Source organism: Cyprinodon tularosa, unplaced genomic scaffold (genome assembly GCF_016077235.1).
Source record: "Cyprinodon tularosa strain WSP-4 unplaced genomic scaffold, ASM1607723v1 ctg32, whole genome shotgun sequence".
In the NCBI taxonomy this organism is placed as follows: Eukaryota; Metazoa; Chordata; class Actinopteri; order Cyprinodontiformes; family Cyprinodontidae; genus Cyprinodon; species Cyprinodon tularosa.
The window spans coordinates 2,211,100-2,222,500 of NW_024039030.1; the positions used below are offsets into that span (position 1 = coordinate 2,211,100).

The 11,401-nt window shown below is 37.3% G+C and overlaps 1 protein-coding gene across 5 annotated transcripts in view; it reads right to left on the reverse strand.

Annotated features, from left to right (window-relative positions):
• Positions 1-11,401, reverse strand: part of march8 (membrane-associated ring finger (C3HC4) 8) — a 102,237-nt gene that overhangs the window by 37,344 nt on the left and 53,492 nt on the right. The window contains exon 1 of one of the 5 annotated variants that reach the window (XM_038292978.1): positions 11-325. The exons of the other annotated variants lie outside the window; for them this stretch is intronic. The gene's annotated coding sequence lies outside the window, so the exon portion shown is untranslated. Of the gene's footprint in view, positions 1-10; positions 326-11,401 lie in introns of those variants that run through there. 5 annotated transcript variants of the gene reach the window in all.

The window sequence follows — 11,401 nt, forward strand, 5'->3', positions numbered from 1 at the left end:
GCTGCCCTACATTTTTTTTTCAAACACATAAATACGGATCTGCTGCTGCTGTGTGTCCAGGCTTGTCCTCCCTTCAGCTCTAGAAACACACACAGGAACAAACAGTGTAGGTCTGCCACTGTAATCTCATTGGCTGAGCCACCACTTCCTCCAGCTGATCTTGATGGGAGCTGTGGAGGGGGGAGGGGCATACTGCTGTTGAATCATTCAAGAGAGGGAGGAGGTGGTTTTAAATAGACACTCTGATCTGAGCACTGAGCTGAACCCTAAACAGCCTCCTGATAACCCTGAGTAAGCCCGTCCCAGACCACCACACACAATAACACAGCTTGCTGCGCAATGAATCCCCCTCCTGGTTTACAACAAAGGAGACAGCCACCTAATGATGAGATGAATGGCTGAGGATGCCCGCCAATCACAGATGCTGTTACTCCCACCGCCACCAATCTCCAGCCTGCAAGGTGGAGCAAAGCTGACTGGGGAGGCAATTCATTTCACACATCCTCCTCACAGCTGCGCCCAAGGATGAACCAACCCAATCTTACGCTGACATGGCAGGCTATTAAAGCCAAAGTCTACCAATAAACATACCAAGTCATCCTTTTTATAAGGCTGCGAGTCACCAGATTGTTTCACAAGATTAAGCTAATAAACAAAGACCACAAAAAGTGTAAGAGACAGATTTCCCATGAACACAATGAAAAAACAGCATTACTGGGTAACCTTTAGGTGTGAAACAGAACATATATAAGGTTAATATTTTAAATTACCTCCTTATTTCCTTTTTTTTAACCATTTTATACAGAGAGATGTTTGATAATCCGTGTGATTCCTGAAATTCAAGCATGTAAATATCTCATGCCCAGATTTATACTTTTCCTTTCCCATCAGCTGTACCCAACTTCACTGGTAAAACTGTCAATTATCTGTTACCTAGACCAATATACATTATTCATCCAACATACTATGTTTATCCATTGCACTCAGTGCAAAATTAAAGAACTGATTTCACAACATCCTGCTAAATGCTCCATCCTGGTCTCACTTAAAATGAATTATGCTTGAAACTGTTTTCAAATGGCACTTTTTCTTCAAGAACTAAGAAGCAGTGAGTCCCAGCTTTTGTAAAGACTTAACCCTTTAAGTGTATTGCTCAATACGTTGAAGGCGGAGCAGCATGTGGACATTACTAGGCCATAAAGCATCATAAAGCATCTTTGTGATGCCTTTAAGCCCAATGTCTGGACAAACCCTGTAGTATGTAGTCTATGCCGGGTCAGGATCACAAATGGATAGCAGTCGGTTTTGGGCATGTCAGGACTGAGGCTGAGATGACAAAGCTACAGCTGTAAATAGAGACGACAAAGATTACATACTGTAACGCTATAGTATACCAAGATCATGAAAATATGGATCAAAAGCAGCAGCTGGATCGCATGCAATTAAACCAGCTTTCGGTGGAAAAAGGAACAAACCTAAGGATGGCTCTCTTATCTCACTTAAAAAAATACTAAAAAAACAAGTCCTGTTGACTTGTACTAGGTGTGGGAAATTCTCCTTTTGTAATGCTAAGAAGGCTAGCTGGGTGGACACTAATAGATGCCATCTGCTATTATAAAGCTGGCAAAATGTAAAATAAAGGCGGTTTTAGGCTGAAAGTAAAAAGCTTTAATGTTATTGGTTCTATTTTTTTTTTATAAATTAATTTCTAATCAATTCTCGCGGTTTATCAACCTATTTGGCATTAGGCCATTACAAAAATAATGAAGAACTAAGTAAAGCCCAATTTGCACAAATGAATTACTGAGTTAAATCATCTCCTGAAAGATTCAAAAATCTGATCTGCATGTCTAACTGTATTCCAACAATGGAGCATTTCTTTGAAACAGCTTAATAGCCCTAAAAAATAGAGTTTGTAGAAATACTGTAAATAACGATTTAAATTCAAATAAAAACAGTCAGTAAATAATCCGTGTGGCTTATCATGAAAGAGACAGGTTAATCCTTAAAAATGTCTTCATGTCTTATGTCTTAATAGTCTTATCTTAAGTTATAGCTATAAAGTTTAAAGAACAAAGTGTTTGTTTTTAAAGCTTGGAAGTGCTTCAGGTTCTGAACCACCGGAACATTAAAGAATATGACCCTGATCTAACTAAAATAACTCTGAGCAACCTCCAAGTGGTAGACATTTTTTATTGGAGTCACGTGACCTCATTTAGTCACAGCTGAGGATTAGTATATTGTAGACGATTACTTTATTGATAAATAACCAAAAAATATACAGAAATTCCTTTAGGATACGAACTGAAGCCAAGTTGTAGGAAATATCCCAGTAGAGATAGTAGCAGAAAATTGCAAAAGCTGCAAAAATTAGGATAGATAGGCAAACTAATGCTTATCTAATTTTTTATCATTTGTTTTTATAATATATTTTCTTAAAAGGTAATGCAGCAAAATTAGATAACTAAATAAGATTTACTCCTTCATCTTATGGTTCCCACCTTAGTTCTCTAAAAACCATTGATATTTCCAAGAGAACAATTTAATCAAATATGAAACATTCTGACTTTTATGAGGGAGAGAGTATTTTTGCGTCTGCTTCGATGCTGGAGGCATCTGAGGACCTTTCAATTGGATAATGAGCTGAGCACCACTTTACTTTCTCCAAGCTCCTTAAACAGCTTTTGTCACCAAATACAGACTTAACTGCAGATCTGCAGGCGTGGCCACGTCAGAGCCTTTTCAGTCCGGGGTCAAAAATACACCCGCTGCAGTGATCTGGAGAACTTTGAGGCGCATTCTTTACAAGGATTTAAAAAGACATTTTAGAACTCCTCAGCAGCGCACAACCTGCTTTAATTTGAATCATTAATATCAATTAATCCATGTTAAGGAAAGAGCTTTTTGTAGTTCTATACAGCAATGTGAGGCAGGTGTTTTACTTAAAGGATGGGAACATTTCTTTTAAATCCTGCACCTTTTGGGAACACTTAATTTAGTATATTTGGGACCAACGATTTTCTTCCCCTGTAAATATAAAATATTTTTAAGTCAATACATAATCTGCAAAAACAGAGGAACTGGTCTCACTTTCAAAGATGCAGAAAGAAGATAACATAATTCTGTTTTTGCAGCTATTTTTGTTTACATTTTTGCAGCTTGGTCTTGACAGACTATCTGTGCAAAACATTTCTTTGTATGGTTTCCAAGAACTGTGAAGCCTAAGTAGGAATAATGCTGCCTCCTTATGTTGCCGTGAGAAATTAAAGGTTCAATTATTACTTAGCTTCTTAATTAAGTTTGTCAAAATTAAAAATAAATGTATTTAAGGGTATTAAGGTAAAGGAAGCTTCAGCCACTTTGCTCACTACTGGGCAAAGTGGCTGTCGTATAAAATCCCAGTAGAATATATCATTGTTTGTTTTTCTAACAGGACCGCATATAAATAAACCTCATTAAATGTACTGTTCAATGAATTAACACATTAACAAACTAGCCACCTTCAATATTGGTATTTTTCATTTAACCATTATTCTATTTACAAGCTGATGTGTTTGTGCTCAAAGCAAAATATCCACAGAACCCAATATCTGATTGGACAATTTTATCCTGCTTAATAAAGAGTAAACTACATGCTGCAGTTGGCGAAGGAACGCTGAAATCAAATTCAGGCAATAACTAGGATGAATTATGAGGCAACACCAAGCAAATGAAAAGCTGATGTTATCTCTTAGCCAAAAGGTTGTTGCAGCCAGTCTAATTTAAAACATCACATTTATGTGGCTCACATTTACAGCAGAAATGTGACCAGCAATCTGAAAACAAGCATACAAGAGGCTATTTTAGACAAAAGTGAGGGGAAAAAAAGGTTAAGATTGCAGGCTGATGCACCAGCCTACAACTAAAACATAATGACCTTCCAGAGCAGCAGGACGGCAGAGGTTTTTTTATAACTAAAAGATAAAGGAAGAGTGGGATTATAGAGAAGAACCTTTGTGTTTGTTGCATTTGTCAAAGTCAATAAGGACTAAATAAACTGGATCTATAACCACATGTGGTGCGATTTGGAGTTTACGGGGGCTGGAGGACTTTCCTGTCTGGTTTCTGCCCTTAAAAAGCCCTGGATAACCCAGAATGGCTAACTTGAAGGTTTCTATAGAAACAACATCTTGGAATATTTGACAATCTGATGAAAAAAAAAAGAACTTTTAGGGGTAGGGCTACTTAAAGTATTTACACCCTTTTCATATTGTGTTATATTATAACTGCAGACCTTAATACATCCTATAGATTTAATTTTCCACAACAGAGGACTGTGCCAAGTAATAATGATGAGATTGGAAAGTAATTAAAGGTCATCTTTTATCTTTGCAAAATAAAAATGTGTTTGTGTTACACAACCTCCCCACCCCCCATCCATCTACAAAGGCAAGTCCTTCAATATGCATCAACAAGCCTAGCCAATCTATTTTTTTTCTTGTTTACCATTTTTCTTTCAAAAACAGCTCAAGCTCATTCAGATTCAAATAGCTTTTGAGAACATTTATTTGCAGGCCTTGCCTTGGTCTGGACTTTGACAGGGTTTTTCTTAACAAATGAATATGCTTTAATTTATGCAAAGTTCACACTGGGTTGGTTTTATTCAATCTAAAGCCTTTTGGCATAAAAGAAAATTATTTTCATTCTGCTTTTGAGCCTGTCTGTGATTATGACAGATGTACTGACTACTGATTTCCTCCTGACCAAAGATGACCAACTACAAATGTCAAGCTGCGCCAGAAATTTTCTGGAAACAAAAAAACATGCAGTGCAGCCTCTGTGACCAGCCCAGCCAGGAGTCTTTCAATCATCCTTCATTCCCTCTTTTAAGCCCAATAATGAGGGAATTAGAAGCCCAACATTAGTGTCTGCTTTTTGTTTGACTGAAATATCCATTAGGTTTGCCTGACATGATTTTGCTGAAGCAGCAGGTAGTGCAGTCAGGCCTCTTCTATTGTACAGTGTGACAGGAGTTACTATTATATTGGGCCCATGTAAGATGACATGCTGAAATCCTTTGGAAATCTAAATTATATGCACCATTGTAGCACTGGATGTATTTTTGCAACATTCATGTTGAACATCTAAAAATGGCAACAGATCGGTTCAGACATATTGATTTGTCCTGTTGGTGAGTACCAATAGGCAGAAACACTCACACAAAAATCAACCTCTATATTCAACAGCCGGATAGAAGATGGAATAAAAGACCAAAATCAGCAATAAGCTCTGGCAATAACTAGGGAAAAGATAATGTCTGCTTAAAGGCAAAACAAATTCAAGTCTCTCTGCTGACATGTAGTAATTTGGAAAAAAAGTCAAAATCATTTTTTCTTAAAATAAGTGCATTTATTCTTGAACTGAGGAATAAATTAGACAATGCCAATAGGACATGACTGTTCCCATTTGAAATAAGAAAAAATGTCTTATTTGAAGTGCATATTATTTAAGTTATCTTATTTACCTACTTAAATTAAGGGTAAATACACTGAATTTAAGAAATGTTGATTTATTTCTAGATTGTTTTGCATAGCTGATCTTTAAAGGTAACTCCATGACTTCTCATTCTGCTGGGACAAAGTGGTCTCCTCTCAGATTCAACAACAAGAGTGGGAACGGTTTCATTTTGTGACAATCTAGTGATGCCAGTGGCCTTCAGGCGTGCTAAACCTGGAAATAACAGGCAAAGTGACAGCCCATTAAACCAACAGAGTAAGAAGAAAGTTAAAGTTCATAAAAGTAAAAGATTTATTATCAGTATTGTATTACAAAGGGAAAAGATTCTTGCTGCTTCCTGCAGCATTTTCTTCTCCCTCAGGATTAGACTTTTGCTTAGCTCGATTCACCTTCCCATCAAATCTGACCAGCATCACAGTCTCTGCTGTAGAAAAGCATCCCAAATGCCTGATGCTGCCACCACCATACATAAGACTACAGATTGTCTAAACAGGTTGATTTCACAAAAGCTAATTTGCATGCAGGCCAAATAATTACATTTTGGTATCATTTGATCAGAGCATCTTCTAGAACAGCCTGATTATTGGATAAAAGGATACAGAGGTGGACTCTAATTATTTGGTAGCACTGTTTCAATTTAACTGCACAGAATTTAATCCATTGTTGTTTAAGTAAAGAGGGTTAAATCCCAATGGTCAAAAACCCTTTTTTTTAGATTACAGCAAAAAAAAAAAGAATAAACTAAGTGGGCCATTCAACCAACCTCTTATGTATACCGTTTTGGGTTGGTCAAGAAAAGCCGATAAGACACATTGCGGTTTGTGCTGCCAGCATGAAAAAAAGCAACAACAGCAAAAAAAATTATAATAACAATAATTCAAACAAGGGTTATGAATAATAGTGTTCTTATACCACATTCTTTATTATGAGGTGGTTCCTAGGGTGTGTGACAGTACCTCCACTCTACCTAATCACATTTAACCAAGTATAAAGTAACCTGAGTACAACCAGAAGACAAGAAATTATATAGAGCTGGATGGGGGTTAAAAAACACATTTTAAGGGTAAAATGAGAAGCGACAGAGGGGAGAAGGTAAGATGGTTAAAAACTCCTGACAGTCTGATTTCTATAAAAAGAGGAACGTGTCAGACATCCTGCTGGGCATGAAATTGAGCTGTAATAGCCTTTTCAGTTCATATTCAAATATAGTTATGCATACTGATAACTACAGCTCTGCAGTATATCTCTGCTGCATCAGTCAAATTTACTTTCAATTAAGGGAACGTGACAAAAGAAACGCGTGAAAAGAAGGGGGAAAGAAAATAGTCTAAGAATAACGTGTTGCATGAATCCTTTAATATTTGATTTAGAGCTCTGCTGATTTGCTATTCTGAGCCTCTGCTATCCACAGGACATAATCCAGACACTAAAATGAAGAAACAAAAACATTAAGTAGGCCATCACTGTAACAGCATGGCCTCAGCAGAAAAGCATCGATTCATCATCCCGAAATAACAACTTGCTGGCTGCATAGTAGCTTTATTGATTTTTAGCTACAAACCATTGCCCACTGTTCCTGGGTTCTGTCTTCTTTTCAGTTCAGGCTCCTGATGCAGAACATCTATCTTGAACTGTGAAAGCTGATGGGGACAGCTAAAAGGGGGTCATGCTGAGGAGGAACATGTGACCATCAGCAGGGTGGTCAGAGGGAGGTGGGGGGAACCAACTTTTTCCCCTTTTGGGGCTATTTCTGTTGGTGCTGCGAGGTCAGGGTCACACAGTGCAGAATGATTTCTTACCAATTTACAAGTAAGTGACTGTGACTTATTGACTAGCTCCATTATGACACATAATCGAACAAACTAAAAGTGCAGAGTGCCTTGCAGAGGTATTCTAACATATCAATATATTCTGTCTAAATCGGATTATATAAAGTAAGCTTTATGTTTGCTATGATTGCACACACTTAACGACTCAGGAGGAAGAATCTGTTGACAGGGAAATGATGAGTAATGTAAGCAGCATATTTGGCCTTTATGGAACAATAGCAACAAGGAACCCATTGTGGAAAGACAGTCTTATGAGGACCAAATTCAAGTTTGCCACAAACCATGAAGGGAACAGAGTAAACATAGGAATAAAGGCGCTCTGCTCTGGTCAGATTGAGACAAAGTTAACACTGAGCATCATCATAGATACAGTACATTTCTGGAGAATTGTGGTGCTTGCAGCTTCATGATGTGGTGTTTTTCTTCCATGGGGTAGGAAGGGTTTTCAGACTAGATTGGAGCTGGATAAACTTAAATTCAGGAAGTAAAGCTACTAAAGACTTGAGACTGAAATAACTACATATTGAGTGCAAATTTTCAATGCTTTTATTGGGAGCACTGATGACCTATTATGAATACGCACACATTTGATCAAAGGTGTTACAGTGGTCTGAGCCACCCTATTTAAATCAAAGTTTTGCGGTAGCTACTACTCAAGCAGTGCGGTTTTTCCAAAAAAATAATTGCAGTTATCTTCAACCAACGCTATGATTACAATTTTGTTTGGATTTTCCTTTGCACAAACCACAATCGTATCTATGTTTTAATGGCCTTGAATGCCCTCTTTTCTAGAGTACACAATCATGTGACTTTACCACCACATGAAGTTATAACTTCTAGCTCACATGCATGGATCTGCACCCTAGCAGCAACTCTGTCCTATCTTTTCTGTAACGACAAACCGCCTTTCAACCTATTAAACCCACCTGAAGTGCTAGAGGGAGAAAGTTGGACTTCTACTCTTAAATGTAGCATGACACAAAAAAAAAAAAGTGCCTCTGCAACTACTGTTTTTTTACATTGTGGTTATATTGCAAATGCAAATAATTGTCCAGCCCTACTACTGGTTTTCATGACAGAGAACTTTGGAGAGACCTAAGTTTTGTCTCAATCTCCATTAAAATCGCAAGGAGAGGCAGAAACTCCAACAAAGAGAAGCCGAGAGTAGGCACAGCGTGATTAGGAGGCGTAGTAGGTCTGTGCTTCTGCAAAACGGCTCTGTAGTGACACTACTCTGCACAACCAACACACACACACACTATATTCTACAGTCAGAAATGTGTTCATCTCTCTGAAGTGTCTTCTTCCCACTTTAAAGCAAGTTGCACAGCAGAATTGTTTGTGCTGTGGGCCGTCCCACAATGCCATCATTGAAGACTTGCATGGTAATGGGAGAATAAAGCACACCAAACATACCAACTTCGAAAAAAAACGAATAAATCAATTTGACAATAAATAAACTGTCCTAAAGTTATTCTCTAAGTCTTCACTGCTACTTTCAACACAATCATGATTGTTTTCAGTTCCAATCTGCACAAAACATAAAACGACCTTGAGAATATAGTTTCTGAGCATCACTAGTGACGTCTGACACGTTTTTTCTGACTGAAGAATCTTAGTTCTAAGCATACAAAGGTCAAACTGTCTATTTAGGAACATCTTGTTCTTTGAAAGAATATGATTACTAGCAAGGTGTTGGTCACCAAGATTAAAGTAGCTTTAAATTGGAAAAAAAAGAAGTAAAAAAAACAATATAACACTAACAACCTAGCAAAATAGTTGAGAAAGTTGAGAGTTAATGTGAGCTTTAAATGTACAGCAGTGCTTCTGACTTTGTCCTTATGATTAAAACTTGTCTCACTGATATCAGCTTCAGGAATTCCTGTTAGATAACTTGATAAATCCACTCATTTCTATTGTGATCGACTCTTCAGACAACATCTCTGCTCTGCTTCATTTGGTGCTTCGTCCCTAAAAAAAAGTTACATTAGAAAAAGCTTTCCAGCAGACTAAGCTGCTCTTTCCAAGGGCTGCAGTAACCTTCTGCACTGCTATTATACATACATGACAAATACTAGATATTAATACATTTCCACCTGTGAGTTTTTTTTTTTTTGTGCTTAAATCATTCCTCTGGAGTCCCTCCGACTGTCCTACTGTGTAACAGTGATTGCTAGATCTATCTGAGGTTTAAATAATTTCAACAATTTTGGATCCAAGATCTACTGGTTGGCTTTCTATGTCGCATAACTGATGATTTCTTTGGCTGATGTAAGTAGAAAAAAAAAACAGCAGAGATAAAACACACATCTCTTGCTATTCAGAATCAATCGAACTCAAGGTTTGATTTGTGTGTTGATTCAAAACCGTATCTTGGATGAAGATCTGTTGACATTTCAAACCAAATTGATTCAGAAATGCAAAGCACTTTGTAGCCAGCAGCTACATGGAGTTCGGCACTTTGTGATATTTAAAGACTCGCAAAAAAAGATGAAATAAAGTTCCTGCAGCATTTATTGCTCTATCAGTTTTTAACATCAAAAACATAAGACAGGCAATACTTTAGAGATTATATAAGTTATCAATAATTTATCTTCATGTGGTGAAAAGTTGGCTAATTTAAATTATTTCTCACATTGCAACACAAGGCTGCAAACTTCATTATTCACCACAACATGCAAGTGAATGTGTGCTTCTGAGTCATTAGTGGCTATTTGGATGCAGACAGCAGCACAGAGCATCTATGGCGGAGCTTATTGTGCTTCACGGATTTGACCTGTCTGACCCGATGTCTCAAAGTTTAAACAATTAGTGAGAACAGGTTTGAAGGAGAACATTACAGTGAAACCATGCAAAGACTTAAAAACAAAATCCTAGTCTTTATGTCTTCAGTGAGATTCGGTTTCAGTTGCGAATCAGTAGTTAATCTGACATGGTGTAATGTAAATATCCTTTTTTTGCTGAGTTAGTGTCATGCAGCGATGCAGAGAGTAAACAGAGCTGTGTATCAAATGTGCATTTGAGGCTTTCAAGCATGCACATGCTAAACAAAGGTAAAATATTGCAGTTAATCCAAACTGGACTTTATTACCTACATTTCCGGAAAAAACGACCACTATACCTTTAGGTTTAAACTCAAATTCTTATTTAGATTTTGTCCTGGACTTTCACTTGGTCATTATATCACCTATTTATGCTATATTTAAACCAATCTATTACACAGTACCTCTGGCTGTGTGTTTAGGGCACCATCCAATTCAAAAGGTGAGGCCTCCAAGATTTAGCTCCGTCTGTCTTCAAACTGAAAAGACCCAGCTCCCCTGCAAAAGAAAACCACCCTTCCTTCCAACATTACAATTCAATCAGCATGTTTCACCAAGGGAAAGAAGATGACATGCAGTGCTGTTTTTTAGCTACTCAATGCACTTTCTTCGCAGTACCCTACATGTTTTGTGGTAAATTTCAAACGGTTTTTATAGCCGTCTTCTGACAATGATGTTTGACTTACCACTACTCCATAAAAAGGTCAAATTTATGGGGTGCACGGTTGATTGTAGTCCTGTTTATGGACTCTCCCATTGAAGTCATGGTCACCATAAGATCCCTGGCTAATAATCAGCAGGCTTGATCAAAGGCTTGTTCAGGTGAAACACCATGTCAGTCTTCTCAGTTATTGCAGTCCAAACCCTGCATTAAACTCACTCTCAACTATATCTCTATTTGCTCTGCTGAGTCCTTTGCTCTTTAGATCGCACTTTGTTTGCTACTTTTCTCTAACATACCTGTAAGTAGATCCAATAACTGAGCATTTAAAAACCATAAGCCCCAAGTTAATTTGCTTTGGTTTATATGTTTTGATATATACATATACATATATATATATATATATATATATACATACACATATATATATATATATATATACATACACATATATATATATATATATACATACACATATATATATATATATATATACACTATATTGCCAAAAGTATTTGCTCACCTGCCTTGACTCACATATGAGCTTAAGTGACATCCCGTTCCTAAACCATAGGGTTCAATATGACGTCGGT